Source organism: Hakea prostrata, chromosome 8 (assembly GCF_041222555.1).
Source record: "Hakea prostrata isolate BN-2017 chromosome 8, UWA_Hpros_2, whole genome shotgun sequence".
Classification (NCBI taxonomy): domain Eukaryota; kingdom Viridiplantae; phylum Streptophyta; class Magnoliopsida; order Proteales; family Proteaceae; genus Hakea; species Hakea prostrata.
Genome location: NC_142607.1, coordinates 39,084,386 through 39,103,382, shown reverse-complemented (window position 1 = coordinate 39,103,382; position 18,997 = coordinate 39,084,386). Strand labels below are relative to the sequence as shown.

General features: G+C 39.1%; 2 pseudogenes; both read right to left on the bottom strand.

Moving 5' to 3' along the window:
- LOC149007817 (aldehyde oxidase GLOX pseudogene) lies at nt 1-1,901 on the bottom strand (annotated as a pseudogene).
- A 9,581-nt stretch (nt 1,902-11,482) lies between these two features.
- LOC149007816 (aldehyde oxidase GLOX pseudogene) lies at nt 11,483-13,367 on the bottom strand (annotated as a pseudogene).
- Nucleotides 13,368-18,997: the final 5,630 nt, after the last annotated feature.

Here is an 18,997-nt window from a genome sequence, read left to right as displayed (position 1 = left end):
TTTGTTGATTCAACAAGAAGAAGTTACAAGTAATTCCCTCCCTATCAGAACTATAAAAGTAGGGAATTACGGATTACATTCCTAGCTAGAAACAAATTGTACTGAGAACCAATGAGGGAGGAAGATAGAGACAAACTAGTGGTTCACAAATTTAATTATACACTCTCCTCGCTCTTAGAGGAGCCATCGCATTACACCCGGTACGTGGTGAGCATCTCACTGGATATGCACCCAGATCCCTTCACTGGGTATATCTCGATGAACCACGTAGAGCATATAATACCCGGGAGGTGCTAGGGTGGCTGAATTGGGAGCCCAAGCTGCCATGCCATACGAAGTATTCGTCGACGCAGGCAACACATGCCCCATATTCAGGACCAACACCCTCTGGTTCATCGAGTAGGAGTGTGTGTTGAAAGATGGCGAAACCATGGTCACCTGTACCCTCCTCCTATCTGCTGTAGTAGCACCTGACAACGAGAACTGCATTGCCAATCGTTGCCCATACTTTATCTTAGCATATGACACCGGAGCAGTGACTATTGGCCGGAGTCCGGCATATCCCGAATCCAAATAAGGAGGTGAGAAAGCCTCTAAGCTTAACTCCGTCGGGTAAAGAACGCCGGTGAAATTGTAATACTGATGGGGATTGCTTCCTCCCACTAGAATTCTCCCATCACGTAGTAATATTGCAGTCGAATGGTACATGCGTGGAATGGTCGTTGGGTTGAGAACTTGAAACCTGGCCGACACGTTCTGGTTATCGGGTTGGTAGAGGACCGGGTAGAGAACTGGATCTCTACCCACTTCCCAACCGGCAACCCCTCTTGCAGCACCATTGATGATCAAGACTTGGCCATTAGGGAGCAAAATCATGTCTCCCATTACTCTAGCGAGAGGCATTGTCTCTATGGTCCATCTGGGATTCGTGTTGGAAATCTTCATCCTTCCACATGTCTGAAGGGCTCCAACGTACTTCCCAGAGTTGGCCTGCTTGATTGCTCCTTGTGGAGCTCCACCACAGATGAGGACCTCGACATCCATTGTTGAGCTGGTAAGCTTCAGTGGAAGAAGAACTGAGGAACCAGTGCTTGGATAATTTCGAGCATTTCCATCTGGAAGTTGTGGAAAGGTCTTGAGGATGGAATTACTTGTGTAGTTGAACAAGATTGATTGATTGTTGGCGAAGATGAACAAGTTGCCATCAACATTGAGATGAACAAATGGGTAGAGGTTGTCTTCATATGTATCACTGGTTTGTGATAGAAATGGCAAGGAGAAGACCTGATTAGTGGTTGTAGACTTTGGGTAGAACTCATAATTGAATTCTTGGCGACCGCCGATCACGATGATCCGTCCATCAGGTAGAATGTTATTTGTGGCATACCAGCGTTTAACGTTGAGTCCATCAGAAATCTCTTCCCAGTCACAAGTATCACAAGGCTGGAACTTCCTGATGACACGTTCACCGTCATTGGATCCACCAGTCTGGATGAGGATACCGTCGGCGGTGACTGCACCAGAAGAGCACCAAGTATCAGTTTGGACCGTAAGTGCTCGAACGGAATTATTAAGGACGTTGTACTCAACAGAGTGAGCAGTGCAGTCATGCTGGAGGGCCTGATCTGTGGGATCATCACGGCATTTCCCATCGGGCAATGAGATATTGGAACGGCCAAACTCAGTGCGATCAAAGACGATAACACGATCGTTGTTGAGTTGCTGCATGTGCATGGCTGAAATTCCTATACTTTTAAGGAGAAGGTTCCATTGGCCTAGTGGATCTGCTGATGTGAATGGTTTTGAATTGTGAATATTGACAAGGAAGAAGAAGAAGAAGGAAGACAAAAGCTTAGGAGAAAGAAGAGCCATGAAGGGTTCTTGGTTCTGTGCTGATCGAGATTAGGCTTTGGGTGGGATGTGCCTTGGTTGGTCTCGTTTATATACTATCTTGACAGAAGAAGTAGGAGTTCTACACGCATACAAGAAATCAAACTTTATTTTTCTTTTAGGTGAGAAGGAATTTAGGAGTCGGTAGTTGTTTATTTGTATGTTCCTTGTCTGACTTTTATGCTAATGATTAGTTCATCATCTCTATCATGTTGTTTAATTTAGCTTCTCTCTTCTTAAATTATGGTTTTCTGTAATAGTTGGGATGGAAGTATTGGTAGCATTTTGGGAAGTGATCATGGATCGTTCTCTTTGTTCTTGTTGGTAAGGCTCTTCTCTCATCTCAACATTCTAAGACAGAAGATGATATTGATCGTTACATGAGATGTATGATAGAATTAATCTTTTAATTCAACTCAGCAGGCCGCAGAGGATATAATTCTTTGAAGTCGGTAGCTTTAGAACTTTGGCTTAGCTTCAAAAGGCACATAAGTTAAAAGGGTTACTCTCCCCTGAAGGTAGAAGCAATAATTGTACGTCAGATGTAACTACACCGTATGAAGATTTTCATATAGTAGGTGATTTTCTTAATAGCTAGTTTTTTACGAGTGAAATTTGTCGAAACCTTTGACTTTAATCATTGCAAATTTTTTATTGCAGAATGGAGAAACTTGGTCAAGAGAACAATAATAATCGTGAAGATTATTGTTTAAGGAGAGGGAATATATTGGAAGATTGCACAATCGAGAGAAGTATCGAAGTTTCTTCTACTAGCTCCAACGCAGCTCGTTGAAATGAAAGTTAGTCTTCCTCTTCTTCTTGTCTTCTTTTTTTTTTTTTTCTTCTTTTCCCCTCGCAATTTGCAAAGACATTTACTCACAATGGATGGGAGTGACGCAACTTTGCAGCATGGTTCGGAATGTGTGGTGAGCACACTTATGTAAGGGTGTCAATACGGTACGGTATCGGTAATTCGGTGCGGTATGGAATCGTACCACATTTCAAACCGTCCAACCATAACCGTACCATACCATATAAATTCGGTACGGTTGGAAAACGGTATTTTAAAAACGGTTCGATACGGTTTTGGTATGAAATCGGTATGACCAAAATGGAACGGTTCGGTATATGGTACGGTATGAATTCGGTATAAAATCATATCACTTTGTTAATGAACCTTAATTTAGAAGGGCACTCCAATAGATGAGAAAGAGAAGAGATTAATTAAACCAAATAACAGCCAGGGGAAACATACCCTTAACATAGCCTGAAGGACATGGATGAGACAAAAAAATGGAGACAACATTAGCTATTCTGGAATTCAAACTTGCCTACATGTTTGTCTGTTCTCTCATATACAAGACAACATTTTTTATGCTTTCAATATAACGAAACACCAATGTAAATTTTTGAGTTGAAATGCTTGGAAAATTGCAAGTACAAATGAAACGCTATGCTTTCTTGGTTCTTGCTACTAGGAGGTTAATGATTATTAGGCAATTAGGCAACTTGTTTGGTGGGAAAACAAATAATAGAAATATAATCCAAAATTAGCACAAGTTGTTTAGAGACTAACTGATTAAAATCTACAGAAATGGAAAAACCATCTATTACAACTATAGTCCTTTAGCACCTTGGTTATTCACCTATTAGGGTTTAAAGGTTAAACTAAAATTACAAAACTAATAGTAAAAACGGTATTCGGTACGATTCGGTATTCGGTAATTCGGTACGGTATACAGTATGTACCAACGGTATACCGTCTAAAATCAAAACCATACCGTACCAAATTCCAGAAAACGGTTTCGATACATACCGTACATAATTTGAATTGGTATGGTACGGTGCGGTTTTAAACGGTATGGTACAATATGGTTAAATGGTTTCAATACCGTATTGACACCCATACTTATGAGATTAGGGTTTAGAATGTGTGGTGAGTGGTCAATGTCTGGCAATCTCCCTATTTCAAATTGTTCAAAGTGATGTCTGTTTATGATTCTTTGAGGATTTTGGTTGTGTTTGCAATCCTTGCTTGAGACCATATAATAACACACAAGTTGAAATTTCATTATGCATTACATGTTTTCTTGGCATATATATAGTTCCCGTCATTGTCAATATAAGTGTTTTGACCCTAGTACTGGGAAAAATATTATTTTTTTCCATGTTGTGTTTGATAGAAAATGTTTTCCTTTTTCTTGCCAGTGAGGAAACTCCAACACCAACCCAACTACTTCACTCAATTTTAGGACCCCCACCTCTATTGAGAACCCCACCTAGGCCAAACTTCCCTCGTAGGGTTTCTTCTGCTAACTCTAACTCCCCTTCGCCACCTACTGGTTCCCACACCTCCACACCTAGGGCTCCTAGCCCCCACGATTCTAGGGTATCCTCCACCCCATTGGCCGAATCACCCTCACCCATTCAGCTAGTTGTTGATCTCCCCTCTGAACCTATAGAAACCCTACCCTCCACCACTACCCAACAATTACTTAACAACCATCCCATGATCACTCAATCCAAGGCCAATCCTAGGGCTCTCCTTGACTCTCATACCAATTTCCTCCCTACCCAAGTTGAGCCACCTCCTTTACTATAGCATATAAATTTCATCACTGGTGGAAGGCTATGGATGACGAATTCATTGCTCTCTTGAAAAATGGTACTTGGTCTCTTGGTCCTCCTCCATACCATAATCTTATTGGGTGTAAATGAGCTTTTCGGATCAAGTGAAAGGTTGATGGCTCTATTGAAAGATACAAGGCCAAATTAGTTGCTAAAGGTTTTAATTAGCAAGAAGGCTTGGATTACAATGAAACTTTCAGGCCTGTTGTGAAACCCACTACCCTTTGACTAGTTATGGCACTTGCAATGTCTCGCTCTTGGCCCATCAGACAATTGGACATTCAAATTGTCTTTCTTCATGGTTTCCTGAATGAGATTGTTTATTTGAAATAACCTCTTGGGATCATTGATTCTCATCATCTTCATTATATTTGCAGACTTCATCGCTCTCTTTATGGTCTTAAACAGGCTCCCTTGGTTTGATAGACCTTGTTCTTTTCTTCTTGATTATGGATTTATTGGCTCCAAGACTTACACATCATTGTTTATATGTCATGGATCTACTGAGGGTATGTATATTATGGTTAATGTTGATGATATTACATTGACTGACAATTTTGACTCTATATTGGCCCAATTTCTATTCAAGCTTGGTTATGTTATTGCTATCAAGGATTTAGCTCCTGTACATTATTTTCTTTGCATATCTGTCTCAAGAACACATGATGGACTTCATCTTTCTCAACATTAGTATATCAAGATTTAATTAAAATGGCCGGTGATAATGGGTATCCTTGACGGATCCCTCTATTGGGCTTAACTTCCCCTTGTTCGGATTCATTGATAAGAATGACATATGAAACTGATTTAATGCAAATCATACAAGATTGATCCAAGCTGTAGAGAAGCCCAGCTTCAAAAGGAGTTTCTCAAGGAAGATCCAATTAACTCGATCATAAGCCTTTTTCATGTCGAGTTTAATTGCCATAAATCTACTGTTATTTTTCCCCTTCTTCTTAATATAATGAAAGATTTCATGTGCAACTAAAATATTGTCAGAAATGTACCTGCCAGTGTGGACGAAAGCCAACTGAGATTGGTCTATGATGTATCAAGCACTCCCTTTAATCTTTTTGCCATGATCTTGGTTACTATCTTGATCAGGACTGTGCAAAGGCTAATAGGTCAAAAGTGCTTTGGGAATTTGCTTCTTCAACTTTAGGAATTAAACACAAGAGAGTCTTGTTTAGGAAAGCTGGGAGATTCCCCTTTTTGAAGAAATCCACCACAAACTCCTCAATATCTTGCTTACAACCCAGAATTTATGGAAAAATTTTGCTAGAAAGCCATCAATCCCTGGCGCAATTTAAGAGAAGCAATAGAGAAAAGTGTTGATTTAATCTCCTCTTTGCTTGGAATCTTGCATAATTCTGAGTTCATGTCTTCATTAACAACTGACTGCACATGATCAAGAGCCTGAGTTACAGCCATCTCATTCACCGGATCCTCCTTGAATACCTCCTTAAAGTGTGAGCAAATCAGGTTATGTACTTCAATTTCTGACTGAGTCCATCTCCCATCAGGCAACTTTAACTTAGAAATGTGATTTTGTTGTCTTCTTCTGAGAGTTTTAATATGAAAAAGCTTTGTATTTTGATCTCCTTCCATCAACCAGTCCACTCTAGATTTTTGTCTCAAAAAAATTCTTCTTTCTTGAGCTCATGTTTAAGCTCCTTTTTAATGCACATTTCCCTCTCTATAGTATAAATTCCCTTTGGCTGCATCTGAATCTGCTCCAACTCTTCTTTTAATTTTCTAATTTTTTCATGGAAGTTCCCAAAGTTTTCTTTGTTCCAATTTTGGAACAGGTGTTTGGAAACATCAAGTTTATGGCTGAGTTGTTGAGCAGGGGTTCCCACTATCAGTTCTGTCCAACCTTGATTTGCAATCTGTCCACAATCAAGGTGAGTGAACCAAATGTCTTCAAATCTGAAAAGTGGGCATCTCTTATTCTTTCCAACAGTGTCAATCACAATTGCTGCATGATCAGAACCAACAACAGATTTGACCATAACCATACCTTCAGGAAAGTCTTCTATCCAATTCGGGTTTGCCATCCCTCTGTCGGGTCGAGTTCTTATATTCTCATTTCCTTTTCTGCCATTACTCCATGTATACAATGGTCCTTTGTAGCCCAAATCAATCATGCTACAGTCATTCATAAAATTTCTAAATGCATCACAGTCTCTAGACTTTGATATAGAGCCACCTTCTTTTTCCTTCCAACTAAGGTGTGAATTAAAATCTCCTGCCATTAACCAGCTTTCACTTCTTGTTTCACCAATCAGTAATTAAATCCCACACTTCCTTTTTGTGTTGTTTTCTTGGATTCCCATGAACTCCTATAAAGAAGAAAGATGGGAAGCCATGGCATTAAATCTTTGCATCAACAAAGTATTGCACGATCTAATTATCTCAATCTTTGCCCCATTCCACTAGAGTAATGCGAGACCTCCTTTCAAACTTTCTGCTTCAACAACAAAACATGAGTATTGGGGAAATTTTCTTCTTAACTTGTCAAGAACCTTCACGTTGCATTTAGTTTCCATCAAGAATAGTACACTAGGTTTTTCATCTTTGAGAAGATTCTTAAGCATTTGAATTGTCAAGGCTCTTCTCAAACCTTGACAATCCCAACATAAGAGTTTCATGATGACACGTGAGGCTGTTTCTCCCCAGCCTCTACAGGGTCAATTGATAAAAAATGTTGGATTCCTTTACTGTTATTTCCTCTAACAATTTCCATGTCAACAAATCCATATTTGTCATCCTCTCCCTCAGTCCTTGCTTATTTAACCATGTGGTTATTAATACAACCTTTTTTTTTTTTTTTTTTTTTTGGCCAAACACAGAAAATGTATTTAAAGAAACAAGTCTGGGGAAATTCTCCCCAGCAGAACACATCACAAAGGATAAAGACCTCTAGCCAAGATATTCTCTCTGTTCTAGAAATATATAAGACAACATAGTTGTCAAACCTCAACAAAGAGGTCTTAATAAGCTGAAGTAAGTTGAGACAGTACCAATCTAAAGCACTAGACTGATCATGTAGACTAGAGACCACGGCCAGACAATCAGAAAAGAGCTTAATTTTCGTGATCCCTATTGCTGATGCCACTTGAATGATGTCATATATCGCTTCCAACTCCACTTGCTTTGCAGATAAAGCCCAACCTGCTTTCATGCGAGCAACTATAAAAGATCCAGAAGAAGTCTTTATAATCCCTCCACGACCACTACGAGAAGTTGCTGGATCCCATGAACCATCTGAAAAAATATGAAAGAAATTTGTGTCATCAATATCTATCAGTTGTGTATTCAAAGTATTAAATAGAAAAGTTGAAGCAATCAACATATGAGATTCAATCACTCCTGTCGTGGCCGATGAAGATAAAGTATCAAAAAAGTGACCATGAATATCCTGCAATAGACCATTTAGGGTCCATGAAAACATACTTAAACTAGGTGCAATCCCTTCAAACCAGTAAACGTTTCTTGCCTTCCAAATTAACCAAGCTACTGCACTCCAAATAGCATGCACCCAATCTAAATTACCATTAGGCCGATAGAAGGATTCAACGAAGTTCCACCAATCCACAATGTCATGGCCGCGAAATATATCTGTATCCAAACGAGGGGCGGACTCACGGCCAGGCCCCCCCCGGATTTTTAAATATTTTTAATAATTCCCTTTTTATTTCACTTTTATTATTAATTTTCTTCATTTTTTCCGTGTTTTTCTCTTCTCACATGTGAAATATCATTATTTGGCCCCCCCTCAATTTTGAGAATAATTTTGAAAGGTAAAATAATGGGTATAATTGTCATCCCTAGTTAAAAACAACTCCTCAATCCCTATTTATTCCCCTCTCTCTCTCTCACATCTTTTCCATTTATTCTCTCTCTTTCTATAATCGTGGGTTAAAGAAATTTTTGAAAAAAATCTTACTAGAAATTCAAAATGCCATTCCTAATTAGAAACTAACCCTCCTCAATCCCTATTTATATCTCCATCTCCTCTTTTATCTCTTCGTTATTCCTATTTATCTCTCAACCATAGCGTGGTGGGTAAGGAAAAGGGGTCTCACAAAGGTATTTTAATTTATATATTGTTTATATTTTTTTTTTTTGTTTTTCTTTATTAGATTTTGTATTTTTGTTTCTTTATTTCTTTTGTTATTTTTGCTATTTGATTATATATGTATCTCTTACCAAAAAAAATAGTTTGCATTTGACTTTATGGTGAAAGCTGATACTTAATTACCTATATCTTGTTGAAAAAAATAATTATCAATAATTACGTATTTGCAATAGGTGGGCCCCACAAAATATGTGGGCATATTTTAATATAATAAAATAATCATAGGTGGAAGCCCAATGGGTCTTATAAAGGCCACACAATATGTGGGAAAGCATTTGTTCTCCCAATCTGACTTTGTTCTTGGCCCAATATTCAACCCGGGCCGGAAGTAGAGAGACTTTCCAACAAAGTTTTGCAAAAGGACATTGAAATAAAAGATGAACAATCGATTCATGGGCACGTTTGCAATAAAAACACAAAGGAGTGTAGCAACCACCTCTTAAAAACAAATTTAAATTTGTAGGAAGAGCATTATGTCCTAATTTCTAGATAAATAGCTTAATTTTAGGCAACGTATGAACTTTCCACATGGAAGTCCAAAAATATAAAGAGGCTGAGCTAGTTCCCCTGGATGATAAGCCTAAAAAATCATGTAACTCAACAAAATAAGCAGATCTAACAAGAAATTCCTTGTTCGAGTATGCTTCCATATCCATCTATCTGGCACTGTCTCAGATATAATCGGAATTTTAAGAATTGCATTAATCTCATGAAATGAAAACCATTGCTACAATTTAGAATAGTCCCAGGATCTTGATGGCCAATGAATTAATTCAGCTACCCATAAAGGACTGCCAGGAGATGGATCTCTCCAAATACGGTGTAAAGGAAAATCAGGAATCCAAGGGTCAAAGAATACCTTTGTTTGATGACCATTACCTATGTTTCGAATCAAACCCTTTTTAAGATACTGTCTTCCCCTCATGTAAGCTCCGCCATCCCCAGGAACATCCCCGCGAACATCTAGCATCAAGAAAATCATCATTAGGAAAATATTTGGATTTAATAACTAGTGCCCACAAAGAATTGGGATGCTGCAGCATTTGCCAAGCTTGTTTAGCTAAAAAGGCTTTGTTGAAAAGGTAAAGATCATGAAACCCTAAACCCCCATGCTTTTTTGATATACATAACTTCTCCCATGAAACCCAGGAAATACCTGGCTGAGAACCTCTTCCCCACCAAAATTTTCGAATTTGTTGAGACAATCCATCTGTTACCTGTTTCGGTAGTAAAAAGATAGACATCGCATAGGTTGGGAGAGCTTGAGCAACTGCCTTTATTAATATTTCCTTGCCCGCACTTGACAATAATTTACTCTTCCAATAAGCCAATTTGTTAGCCATTCTATCATGAAAATAAGCAAACAGTTGACTTTTAGATTTACCAAAAGTAGAAGGTAAACCCAGATAAGTACCATGGGAATTTACCTCAGCAATCTGCAAAATAGAAGTGATAGCTCTTCGAACAGTCGGAACTATACCTCTACTAAACACCACAGAAGATTTAGCAGAATTAATATGTTGTCCGGAAACATGCATATATTCTTGAAGAAGAAAATTGATATGATGAGCATTTGATTCACTTGCCGAGACAAAAAATCATACAATCATCAGCAAAGAAAAGAAAAAAATCATACAATCATACAACCTTATTTCACATCTCTGAAGACATGATTGATTTGTCCATATAAGAAAAATCAATTGTTATATATTAATATGTCCCCAATTGATTATACTTTTCTTCATAAAAAAACACCTACCTTCTAGAATATAGACATCTGTGATTTTAATTAAAATAAAATAAAATAAAAAAGAGCGCGTTAGTGAATAGGAACACCCAACCAAATAAACTCCAAATTTCGAACATGTACCGACACCTTGTTTTCCAAATTATTCCTTAAATGTCCACTAAATCATGAGATGAAACTAATGAATGAATGTGACATTGTATACATGTATGCATGACATTCTTGGAAGATCATGTTTAATTAATTAATAGGAAAACTATGTTAGAGTCGAATGTCAACCTTACCTCTCTCCTGTGAACCTACTTCTCTAGAATCTCCTCTAACATTTCTAATTCCCCATCTTTTAATATCCCAGAGAAGTAGACAGATGAGGCATTAGCATACACAAAAATCATTGAAGATCGACGAGGGAAACCAATCCCCAAATAATTTGTTAAAATGGTGTAAAATATTTTCATAGTATGTTTCGTACACGAAACAATCTACAGCAATCTTAGTTATTACTTCCTGTCATAGAGTTAATTGTGTCAACTCTGGGATTGAATGGCTGAAATCAAATCGAATCGTCCTGTTAACACCAGAACCAGCCTGATCTAAGGCCATGTTTATACATGTATTGAGCCTAACATTTGAGACCCAGTATAACTTTCAGTTGGGAACGAGTTAAAATGGTTTAATACTGTGGGATAATGGTCTCAAAATCGATCCAACCCTAACTTAAACTGTTAGTCCAAACCAAGCGCAACCAGTACCAACCCAAAACTGAACCGGACTCATAGTTTCACAAATGGTGTATACTTGAGTTGGGTATTTTCAGCCTGGAACCAAAATGCCCAGACCGATGAAACCGGTCCAGACCTACTCATTAACACCCCCACGTTGAAATAAGCTGATCAAGTGTGTCCCCACGCAATTGTGAACTGTTAGGGCAGGGTGAGCTAGTCTCTAGCTATGTGATCTCTTTCTTTATTTTCTTACAATAATCGTTCTCGATACCCACCACTTAATGCAACGTGCTTGTTCTTCCTTAAACAAATGGTACACATTCAAAATGACAAACAAAAATACGTACACTTGTTTGTTTATTCATTTAGCAAGAAAAAGAAGAAGTCACAAGTAATTAGGGATTACATTTTCCTAGCTAGAAACAAATTGGATACAGAACCAACGAGGAAGGAAGATACAGAGAAGCTAGTGGTTCACAAATTTAATAATACACTCTCCTCTTTGAGGAGCTATCAGATTAAATTAACCCGGTACGTGGTGAGCATCTCATCACTGGATATGCACCCAGATCCCTTCACTGGGTATATCTCGATGAACCACGTAGAGCATATAATACCCTGGAGGTGCTAGGGTGGCTGAACTGGGAGCCCAAGCTGCCATGCCATACGAAGTATTCGTCGACGCAGGCAACACATGCCCCATATTCAAGACCAACACCCTCTGGTTCATCGAGTAGGAGTGTGTGTTGAAAGACGGCGAAACCATGGTCACCTTTACCCCCTTTCTATCTGCTGCATTAGCACCTGACAGAGAGAACCGCATTGCCAATCGTTGCCCATACTTTATCTTTGCATATGACACCGGAGCAGTGATTACTGGCCGAATTCCGGCGTATTCTGAATCAAGATAAGGAGGTGAGAAAGCCTCTAAGCTTAATTCTGTTGGGTAAAGAACGCCGGTGAAATTGTAATACTTATGGGGATTGCTTCCTCCCACTAGAACTCTCCCATCACGTAGTAATATTGCAGTCGAATGGTACATGCGTGGAATGGTCGTTGGGTTGAGAACCTGAAACCTGGCCGACACGTTCTGGTTATCGGGTTGGTAGAGCACCGGGTACAAAACTGGATCTCTACCCGTTTCCCAACCGGCAACCCCTCTTGCAGCTCCATTGATGATCAAGACTTGGCCATTAGGGAGCAAAATCATGTCTCCCATTACTCTTGCGAGAGGCATTGTCTCTATGGTCCATGTTGGATTCGCGTCGGAAATATTCATCCTTCCACATGTCTGAAGGGCTCCAACGTACTTCCCGGAGCTGGCTTGCTTGATTGCTCCTTGTGGAGCTCCACCACAGATGAGGACCTCGACATCAATTGTTGAGCTACCAAGGTTTAGTGGAAGAAGAACTGACGAACCTGTGCTTGGGTAATTTCGAGCATTTCCATCTGGAAATTGTGGAAAGGTCTGCACGACGGAATTGCTTGTGTAGTTGAACAAGATTGATTGATTGTTGGCGAAGATGAACAGGTTACCATCGACATTGAGATAAACAAAAGGGTAGAGGTTGTCTTCATATGTATCTTTGGTTTGTGATAGAAATGGCATGGAGAAGACTTGATTAGTGGTGTTAGATTTCGGGTAGAACTCATAATTGAATTCCTGGTGCCCACCAATCACGATGATCCTTCCATCAGGTAAAATGTGATTGGTGGCGTACCAACGTTTGACGTTGAGTCCATTAGATATCTCTTCCCAGTCACAAGTATCACAGGGCTGGAACTTCCTGACGACGCGTTCACCGTCGTTGGATCCACCGGTCTGAATAAGTATACCGTCGGCATTGACAGCACCAGAAGAGCACCAAGTATCAGTTTGGAGCGTAAGGGCTCGAACGGAGTTATTAAGCACGTTGTACTCTACAGAGTGAGCAGTGCAATCATACTTGAGTGCCTGATCAGATGAGTCATTACGGCATTTTCCATCAGGTAAGGAGATATTGGAAGCTCCAGTGTCAGTGCGATCGAAGGTGATAACACGGTCGTTGTAGAGTTGCTGCATGTGCATGGCTGAAATTCCTATGCTTTTTTGGAGAAGGTTCCATTCGCCTAATGGATCTGCTGCTGATGTGAATGGTATTGGACTCTGAATACTGACAAGGAAGAAGAAGAAGACGAAGGAACACAGAAGTTTAGGAGATTGAGAAGCCATGAAGGGTTCTTGGTTCTGCGCTGATCGAGATTAGGCTTTGGGTGGGATGTGCCTTGGATGGTCTCGTTTATATACTAACTTAGTAGAAGAAGTTGGAGTTCTACATGCATTAAAGAAATCAAAATTTATTTTTCTTTTAGGTGATAAGGAATTTAGGAGTTGGTAGTTGTTTATTTGTATGCTCATTGTCTGACTTTTATGCTAATGATTAGTTCATCATCTCTAGCATGTTGTTTAATCTAGCTTCCCTCTTCTTAAATTATGGTTTTCTGTAGTAGTTGGGATTGAAGTATTGGTAGCATTTTGGGAAGTGACGGATCGTTTTGGTTGGTAAGGCTCTTCTCTCATCTCAACATTCTAAGACAGAAGATGATATTGATCGTTACATGAGATGTATGATAGAATTAATCTTTTAATACAACTTAGCAGGCCGCAGAGGATATAATTCTTTGAAGTTGGTAGCTTTAGAACTTTGGCTTAGCTTCAAAAGGCACATAAATTAAAAGTGTTACTCTCTCCTGAAAATAGAAGCAATAATTACACCATATGAAGACTTTTACATGGTAGGTGCCTTTTCCTAATAGCTAGCTTTTACGAATGAAATTTGTCGAAACCTTTGACTTTAATCATTGCAATTTTTTATTGCAGAATGGTGAAACTTGGTCAAGAGAACAATAATAATCGAGAGGATTATTGTTTAAGGAGAGGGAATATATTGGAAGATTGCACAATCGAGGGAAGAATTGAAGTTTCTTTTACAAGCTCTAACGCAGCTCGTATGAATGAAAGTAAGCCTTTTTTTTTTTTTTCGCAATTTGCAAAGAGACTCAGCTGTGCATACTGAGCAGTCAGTGTCTTGATATCTTTTATGATGTTATGAACTTTCCAGCATGGTTCAATTTTGAATGTGTGGTGAGCACAGAGTCTCATGAATGGTTTTGAATGAGAGAAAGAAGTGAGGAGTCCTCTTTTCGACTCTGACTCTCCCACTCCAGTTGTTGCTTTTCTTTCTATTACTTCGAAAGTAGTTGCTTCAGCTTTAGCCACTCGAATTTTCGATATTCCTTTTTATTTCTCATCAAACGAATGGCATCTTCTTTTGGAAATCCTAGCTATTCTTAGCATGATATTGGGGAATCTCATTGCTATTACTCAAACAAGCATGAAACGTATGCTTGCATATTCGTCCATAGGTCAAACCGGATATGTAATTATTCAGTGTCTTGATACCTAGGGTTTCTTCTACTGGCTCTTACTCCCCTATGCCACCTACTGGGTCCCACACCTAGGGCTCCTAGCCCCCTCGATTCTAGGGTTTCCTCCACCCCGTTGGCCGAATCACCCTCACCCATTCAACTAGTTGTTGATCTCCCCTATGAATCTTTGGTAACCCTATGCTCCACCACCATCCAACAATCACTTAACCACCACCCATGATCACTCAATCCAAGGCCAATCCTAGGGCTCTCCTTGCCTCTCATACCAATCTTAACCCTACCCATGTTGATCCCACCTCCTTTACTATTGCATATAAATTTCCTCACTGGTGGAAGGCTATGGATGATGAATTCATTGCTCTCTTGAAAAATGGTATTTGGTCTCTTGTTCCTCCTCCATCCCATAATATTATTGTGTGTAAATGGTTGTCCGGATCAAGCAATAGGTTGATGGCTCTATTGAAAGATACAAGGCCAGATTACTTGCTTTTAACTAGCAAGAGCAAGAAGGCTTGGATTACAATGAAACTTTCAGTCCTATTGTGAAACCCACTACCATTCGACTAGTTATGGCACTCGCAATGTCTCACTCTTGGCCCGTCAGAAAATTGGACATTCAAAATGCCTTTCTTCATGGTTTCCATAATGAGACTATTTATATGAAATAACCTCATGGGATCATTGATTCTCATCATCCTGATTATGTCTGCAGACTTCATCGCTCTCTTTATGATCATAAACAAGCTCCCTGTGATTGGTTTGATAGACCTTGCTCTTTTCTTCTTAAGTATGGATTTATTGGCTCCAAGACTGACAAATCATTGTTTATATGTCATGGATCTATTGAGGGTATGTATATTCTTGTTTATGTTGATGAGATTAGGTTGACTGACAGTTTGAGTCTATATTGACCCAATTTCTATTCAAGCTTGGTTATGTTATTGCTATCAAGGATTTAGCTCCTCTACATTATTTTTTTTGGCATAACTGTCTCAAGAATGCATGATGGACTTCATCTTTCTCAACATTCGTATATCAAGATTTAGTTAAAAGAGTCATATATGTCAAACTATAAGCCTATCTCTACTCATGTGTCTACTATTGTCAAATTGAGTAAGTTCACAGGAGAATTAATGACCAATCCTACAATTCGTAGCATTGTTAATTGGGGCTCTTCAGTATGCTACTATGACTCGACCAAATATTCAGTTTACTATTAAGAAGGTCTACCAGCTCACGCATTCTCCTACTCTTGATGGTATTTTGAGCTATTTGAAAGGGTCTTCTTCTCATGGTATTTTTATTCATCATTAATCTCTAATAAATTTATAAGCTTTTTTGGATGCTGATTGGGCTATGATGATCATAAATTTACCGGTGGATATGCCATATTTCTAGGTTGTCATCTTGTCTCTTGGAGTTCCAAAAAACGAAACACTTGGACTTGATCTAGTACTGAAGCTGAATATCGAGCACCGAAAAAATGCAGTAGCTGAATTCACTTGGCTTCAATCTCTACTCAAGGAGTTATATATTTGTCTACCTATTGCCCCTATTCTTTGGTGTGATAATGTTGGTGTCATTTATTTCACTACCAATCTTGTATTCCATGCACACACAAAACATATTGAGATTGATTCACTTTGTTCATAATAAAGTTGCAAAAGGAGATCTTTAGTTTTGGTATTTATCTACTAAAGACCAGCTTGTTGATAGTTTCCCAAAACTCTCTCACATCAATGGTTCAACAATTTATTGTTCAACCTTAAGGTCTAATTTCCACCCTTGAGTTTTAGGGTGTAAAATCCCCTAAAATCCTAACTCGATAAACTGTCGTTTTAGGTTTATGAACTCGGAGTTCTAGTAGAAGGCAACTTTCGGCTATTGGAGTTGAGTCCGGGAGTTTAGAATTCGAACCTATGGACTTGGATGAACTAGGAGATGACCCGGTCACTTAAAAAGGATATTTTGGCATGCATGAAAATCAATGCAAAAGAACCCCAATGCCAAGGTAAAATATACCATTGAGTTAAGCAAGTTAAGAGACTCCTACCCTCTGAAACCCTTCAAAAACCGCATTCGCATGTGAAAGTGTAGGGAGGGTTGGTAGGGGCGGCTGGTCAATTTGACTGACTGCCCCCTACCCAAAAAAGGGGCAATTCCGGGTTTTTAGGTTCAATGCTTTCTAAACTCATAAATGAATTGTTTACATTCCTTGGAGGCTAAGAGATTGGGAGAGAAGAAGATCTTGGAGTTTGGAGAAATCCTTGCACATGAGATGGTGCCGAATCGTGGATTACGAAGATAATCTCATGTGAAGGTAAGAAGACCTAGAACCCATCTTTCCAACTACTTTTTATGGTATTAGAATTGATTGACTGCAATAATGATGGTAGCTATAGAAGTTGGGTTGAGATGAATGATCATTTATGTTCCCCATCATTTTGTTAACCCCTTTGAGCAATGAATCATGCTACCTTTTTCATTCGAAACACATTCATTCTCTTAGAGAAGCCCGCGAGCAACACTTTGAGAACCAAATTGGGGAGTTTTTATTTGAAACTAGTTAGGATGTTTGAAAGGCATTTTTGGGACAATACTACTATTCCATTGAAGTCCCAAAAAACCCCCCCAAATCAATTGATTTTGAAATGAGCTTGAAATTTGAGTTTTTGGTCGCAGCTAAGGAAGGGCGGTTGATCGGCCCTGGTGAGCTTGACTTGCCACCCCCTGTCCGGGTGTGCAAGTTAGCTCCGATTGATGCTTAGTCTTATTCCCGACTTAAACCTAACTTAGTCTATATGTTTTGAGGGTTTTTGTAGCATGTTGGCACTCTTGAATTGTGGATTTCTTTGACTCTTAGAGATCATTAGTGTTCTTGACAGATGAGGAATACGTAATCATGTATTGTGTATTTGATTTAAATTATAAGTCTTGTTATTACGAATGTCGAATACCTTCTTATGAATTGTGTGTGAGACTTTGCGCGATAAACGTAATATGATGTTTATGCTTATGTTACTATTCAATTCATTCAAATGATGATTGTGAATGTGATCCCAGGGGTTGTGGGTTTACCCATTGCCCCTGGTGCCTATGCACTCACTTAGATTACTATATACATAGTTAGTAGGTGACTAGACACATGGTTAGGTTACCCCACATGCTCCGACCATTTCGGCAGGAGTATTGAAATCGAGTGACCCATGATTTCAGTGGTTGGGTCCTATGGGCATTCAAAAGATGACTTGAGTGTCGTGAGGAGACACTAACCCATTGTTTTCATGCAGTGGTAGGGTTGCATATGTCAAGGTTGGGCTCATTGACATCTAAAAGACAACTTGAGTTTTGTGTGGAGACTTGAGAGGCATCTGCCCCAGCATATGTGGATGACCATAGGGCTAAGGAATGATAGTCCAAAAGACGGTTTGAGTGCCGAGAGGAATAACATTCCTAAGTGGAGAATGATACTAGACCAAAAAGGCATTAAGCATGAGGAAAGGTATTTGGACCACATGTAGTATGTTATCTTATTACTTTACATTGGGATAGATTTAATCATGACATGCGTCAGTTATCAGACCAAATGGTGTTGGTGAGAGAGCGACAACTTAATCCCTAGCCACAGTGTGATGTGATCTAATCCCATTGTCGTTGCGGGTTCCCAAAAGAGGTAACCAGTTCGTGAGGGACAGTGACAAGACTGCTCAGAGGAGGCTAGAGTTGTAATTTTAATGTAGGTTTACCAAAGAGACTACATTTGTTAGAGTCTAGGAACATAACTGTATATTCATTTATTATCTCATTATATTTATATTGCATATTGATGTGTGTGATAGATGCGTGATGTATGACTATGTTGACCTCACAGAGTTCTATGGAACTCATTCCTTAAAATATATTATTCTTAGATTATGTTGCAGGTTATGAGAACACCCTTTACTTGGAGAGTTAGCCGCCAGCAAAGTCCTATGAGGGATCGGTGGGAGAGGACACAGAGAGTAGTGCCCTTGCTCGGACTGCTCCTATGGAGTCCAACCTTTTCGAAGCCATGGGGATATCATATTAGAAAGTAATTGCCATAATGTGATTATAACATTGTCTATATAATTGTTAAGCGAGGGTGCTACTTATACTCTTAAACTTTGATAACAATACTTAGACTTCCACTATAATAACTATAACCTTCCTTCAATTTGATTATGATTTTGATTAACTTTGATTAATAAGATGAGGATGATTGTAATAACTTTGATATTTGTTATATTTTATTCTCTTACTCTTGGATTATGCTATATTGTGTTATATAGTTTGGCCGTGAACCTAGATTTTGTAGTGTATCACCCCCAGGTATTTGGATAAGTTTGAATCCGGTTGAGTGGTGTGTGACAAAGGGAGCATGTTAAGGATGTTTCTAGCAATTCCCCTACAACCTTA